This window comes from Anser anser (assembly GCF_964211835.1).
Source record: "Anser anser genome assembly, chromosome: 2".
Taxonomy (NCBI): Eukaryota; Metazoa; Chordata; class Aves; order Anseriformes; family Anatidae; genus Anser; species Anser anser.
The window spans coordinates 40,289,196-40,294,925 of record NC_139721.1 but is presented as its reverse complement, the minus strand read 5'-3'; positions in this window follow the sequence as shown (position 1 = coordinate 40,294,925).

Below are 5,730 nucleotides of genomic sequence, written 5' to 3'. Positions count from 1 at the left end.
ACTCTTTTTTTTAAAACATTTTTTTTAAACATTGCACAAGCTTTCTTGTTTTAATTGTTTCATCTCCTACAATGGCTAAGCTAAGAAACTTAACTTTTATATTATTTTTAAGTATCATACTTAAATATAGAGCTATATATAAATAACAGAAGGAATTACTTGCACACACACGCACAGAAATGACAATTTCCACATTAGCATTATATTTAGGTGCAAATGTAGACCCATAAATCTATTTCTCTCACTGTCTGTGATTTCTTCCTTTAAAATTAGGATTTATTTATTTATTTTATTTTTTATTATTTTTTCCCCTCTGGCTCTATATTGCTCTTAGATGTTCTGGAATCTGCATCATACCTGTGGTAGGCAAGGACCTATTTATTTTAGCTTTCACCACAGGTGCAAAATCCCTTCAGCTGACAACTGAAGTTTAGGTTATAGCTCTTTCTTCTTGAGTCAAGTTTGACTGAATGAATCTGCAGAGCTGGAGAGCAGCACAAAGTTATTTTATGTTTATGTGCATGAGAGTGTAAGACACTGACTTTTTCTCAGTTCCACCAGCAGAATGGTGACAGTCACTAGAAGTCCGTGTTGTACAAAGAAAAGGTAATGTGAAGGAAGCAATAATACTGCATTTTTTATGTTGTTAGGATAGTACTGGTAAACAGTAGCAGAGAAAAGCACTGTAAGCTTCTTGTAAAAGGAAGGAAGAGAAAAGGACTTTGTTTCTCCATGTGCAAAATGAACAAAAGGACAACAAATGCCAATGACAAAAATAAAAATATCCAAATAATTTCAGTAGCAAACAGCTGAGAAAATAGTGAGCAAGTTGTTGTTGCTGGTACAGAGGCAAGAAAGAGCCTAGATAAGTATGATGGAGGTGATTCAAGAGGCCTCAGCATGCTGCTGAGAGGCATAACATTTCCAGATAAAGAAGTGTACAATAGTTCATGTGCAAGGAAGGCCAAAACAGAAGCCTGCTGTTAGCTAGCTGGAAGGAAGTCCAAATGCTTTCAAAACGTATAAGGCAATTTATATTAGTTGGAGAACCAAGTCTTGGTATTTTAATGATTGTAAGATGGGGTGTTGCAATTGCTTAAGCAACAGAGCAGGCTTTTGTTTGTTAACATAAATAAGTAAAAATGTGCATGCGGTGAGGGAACGTCTCAATTTTAAGAAACAAGCCAACAAAAAGTGTGTGGGGAGGTACAGAGTTAGGGAAGGTCAAGTCGTGCTGATGATGGATGGGAATAAAGAGATTATTTGCATGACACTGAAATGTAGGAGAAGTTGAGCTTAAGGAAGCGCAGGAGCTGCCCCTCTAACAGTATCAGACAATTACCATTAAGTTGAAGTGGCAAGTGGAGTGGCTGTGTACTTAAAATCACACAAAGCTTAGATATACCCTTGTCACAATTGGACTTATTGTTATGATTTGCAGCAGCAAAACTGGTAGGAAATAAGCAAGCACAGAGACATCCTCCCTCACGTGAAGTTCACACCGTGACTTTCAAGCTCTAGTTACAGACATCCGTGAATTTGGGGGATAAATTTATGGAGTTTGGAAGGAAGAAAGGATATTGCCAGTAGCTTAAACCCACTGTACAAAAATTTGCACTTTCACTACAATATCAAATAAGTCATCAAAATCAAATAAAACATACAAGAAAAAGCATGCATTAGAAATAACAACAAGCTGTCAAACTGAACGGTAATAACTCATCGCCGCCCTCTGGATCTGACCCCAGAACTCTGCGGGTGTCCTCTTAACTGAAAACATATGCCCCGACTGAGCAAAGCCAGTGAAAGACCTTCCCTGGTTTAAAGAACAGGAACAAACAAGGGGTGTGTAAATTCAGAGTTCCCAGTATCTTTCTGGTACTTCAGGGCATTCATGAAAAGATTGAGCCCTCTACTGGCCGCTGCATTTCTTTCCCCAAGTCAAGTATTAGAGATCCTATTTCTAGCAGTCTTCTAATGAGTGAATAAATGCTTTGGCAAATTTACCAGACCAATTATGCTGCAAATGTCAGTGCTTTATGGCATATCTTTTATTATGGCATACCTTTTTTGGTCAAAATCTATTAAAATGAGATTTAATATGGGTTCCAAAAGTCATCATTACACCTGCATAAAATTATTGTTGTAAGAAAAGGACTTATAAGAAGAGTAAGCAAACTTGTGAAAATTCAGTCCTGTAGGAAATATCACATACAGGAGAGATTTAACCTTCCTCCTACCATTAAAAAAAAAAAAAAGTCGCTTCAAATACCTGTAACATGCACTAAGGTTTTAGAAAATTATGGAAAGCAGGTTAAAACATTGGCTTTTCCCTTAGTACAGAATTTACAAATATTTAATCTCTTAATATAAAAAATAATACATTTTATTTTATAAAATAAAATTTTATAAATTAAAAATATTTATTTTATAAAATTATAATTTTATGATTATTTATTTTATAAAATAAAAAATATTTATTTTAGTTGCACCATGTCCCCATGCAGAAATAGTTTACACTGAGCTATTTTTCCTCAGTATGTCCAAGGACACCAAACCCCACTCACTGTTATCCTGTAAGACATTAAGTTTAATTATTGTAGGACTACAACTGAATTAATGTTTGGAGCTTGAGAGTGTGACTGAAAAGCCTTCAGACACTAGATGAGTGTGCGGGATGTCTGTGTACCGACTAAGAGAAGACTACGTGGACGGTCTCACTATCACACAAAGAAAGAAAGGAGCAACTGGCTTTTAGGTACACGTACAACATGACAGCGCTCAGGGCCTCGCAGAAGCACTGCTGGGAACCCAGCCCCGTACCATACCACGGCGGTAACTCGGGGGGAGAAACCCCAGCCTGAGAGCCCCCTGCAAACACCAACTGTTAACACTGTGGCTCAGCTTTTGCAACTTCCTTCCTTCTGTGTTTTTGCCCTTCATGCGGCTTAACAGAACCCACAGCAAAGAGCAATTTTTATTTCCCCCCCATCAGTCAGTCTACTTGAAAAAATGGTATTTTTGGCGCAGCAAAACTCCCAAACTAGACGTGGGAATCAGCTAGTCCAGCAGTCAGTCACACAAAACAGCAACTAGAAACATGCCTTGTCTTACTTAGACAAGCCTGCTGCTTGGGCTGTGCAGGCTGCTGCTGAGACTGCACGTGGGAGAATACACTGACGGATGAAAGTCTCCAACCCCCTCCACCCATACCCACCTCCCAGTTTGCAGGATGGGAAGTTCTGGGTTGTTCTTTCCCCAAAATGCTTGAGAGCCCCACAGCAGACACTTTTCTCCAAACTACTGCCAGATATTCCACTAATCACTTGGTTAGATCACATACAATCAACAAGGACTTCCAAAACACCCACGTACAGCTCCTGCGCCACTCTTAGTCTACATCCATACAAGTCAATTGCAGTCGAGAAATGATCCTGGACTCCAGAGCTCAGCAGTCTGAACTATTACATGATCCTCAGCGTGTTTTTGGCCTAAGCAAACCAGCTCCATCCCTCAAAATTTCCCATGCACGGTTCAGTAGTCTGTGTGATCCCAGGACACTTCTCAGCCAGCAGTCCACATGTAGCACCTCTGCCTTGGAGTCTGAAACCATTTAGTAGTATGTGTAACTGGTGTTAGTGCCAGGGCATAATTTTTGGAATGCTAAAGCATAGCTTTTGTGAGTGCTAACAGGATCGTGCTGGTACAGGTGCTGCCTGGCAGTTTTGTTTCTGAAAAAGATGAAAATCAGCAAAGAGAATCAGGACCAGTGTCACCAGGACGATACCTGCCATCATTCTCCATCCATTCTTGTACATACTGGTAGGGGTGGCAACCACCTTCTCTGAAGCTGCACTCAACTACAGCCCAAAATGTCACACTGATGTGATTAGAACATCTTCCAACTTATTCCACAGTTTCATTTACAAAGAATGGTGCACGATCAGAAAAAGGGCTACTAATGATAGTAGAGTCTGGCAGGAAAACAGAAAGTCATGGAAACAAAAGACAGGCAGAATGAATTAAGATGGTTCGGAAGACTTTGAGATGAAGTTGGAAGGAAATCTTCAGATCCAAGGAACATGGAGAATTTCCATGAACTTTTCCATTGTATAAATCCATCAACTTTCAGAATAAAACACATATGAAAACACAAGCCGTGGAGATCTCTAATCACGCTCACCATAACACGGCTGAACCTGTCAACAAGGATAATCCCTCAGGCAGAAAGCCATGCACACAGGATGGACATAGCACAGCTGAAGCTGTCCGACATATTACCGGGAAAAGAATCTGGTGCACAAAGAAACAAGAAACAACCAACAGAAAGAAAATATATAGAAAAACACCCTCACAGTCCAATATTTTCAGAGTTTTATTTATAGAATTGTCATTTTGATTTGGCACACAATTGGAAAACGGTAACACAACTTGGTGGGGTAACAGGAAAAATGCCAGTGTTGCTCATCCTTTGGGTGGGAGAACACAACAACAACCGACGGCTGAAAACAGTGTTATCTGAAAGGGGGCTCCATCAGCTGCAGACCATTAAAAAAAGAAGGAAAAAAAAAAAAGAAAGAAAAAAGATAGCTGTGGTAAGGCCTTGGCCAAGGCTTAGGTCTTGGTCCCAAACATTACCAGCTTCAGGATGAAATATGCTGGATAGTTTGTTACTGTGGTCCTCTCTTTCAGGGAGTTTCCACCTCTGATCTCTCATCTCTCTTGTCTGCATGGACTAAGAAAGGAGCAAGGATCAAGAAGGCATAGACAAACGAGGAACAGCAAAGAGGGGAGAAGTGGCTGCCCCTTGACGTCTGAAAACCACGAAGTAGAAGGCCTCATGCCCCTGGGTATGGCCTGTGAAAGGCATTGGCGGCTTGTGGAGTGAGAAGACTGGCAGCAGGTGCTAGCACTTGGTTATTAAGCTATTATACTATGAGCATTTTGGCAATGTTGAATTCATAATTTTGTCAGTGGACCTCAGTCTGTACAACAGAGCCCTGAAATAAGGCTTGGTCTGACCGGCTTGAAAGGAAGCCGTTCAGTCTTCCCCTGTGTTAGAGGCACCTTCCCCCTCATCCTGCCAGAGCCTACAATCACAGGCATTTATCTGTGGGTAAATTTCAACTGTATGATTATCTAACCTCTGAAAGGGAAATGAAACCAGCAAGGCAATTTAAAGCCAGAAACGGAAAATAAGTCTTCTCTGTTACAATTTCTCCAGCACAGCCACATCTAGGGAAACATAACCCAGACGGGGCCCAGCGCAGGTCAGTCCCTCCTCACTGCACTGCTCTGGGGATGCAGGGCGCTTGTTTTATATGGTTAAACCAGGTTACAACAGCATTGCACCATTGCTGTGCGACTCCAACAGATAAGAAGATGCTACAAAGATGTCAGGATACATTTGTTTATAAACAACAAAAGCAGATATGAACTACAGTGCTGACTCCTCTTCATATCTGATCTCCAATAACTGGCCATTTCCAAAAAACATACATCTCTTCCCACACCTGAAGTCAATTAGCCTATTCTTAATGACCGTAAGGTAAAAGCAAATATATGAAACAACATCACTAGGTGATTTCTTAGCTCCATCTACATGGTTCATTCATCATCTCTGCTCGTATTTTCATTACTATTATGTGCTTTATAGTTCAGAACAAACAGTGCTTCCATAAATCTACCTGTAAAAGTCTGGCAAATAGGTTAAACTCAATACCAGTTGAG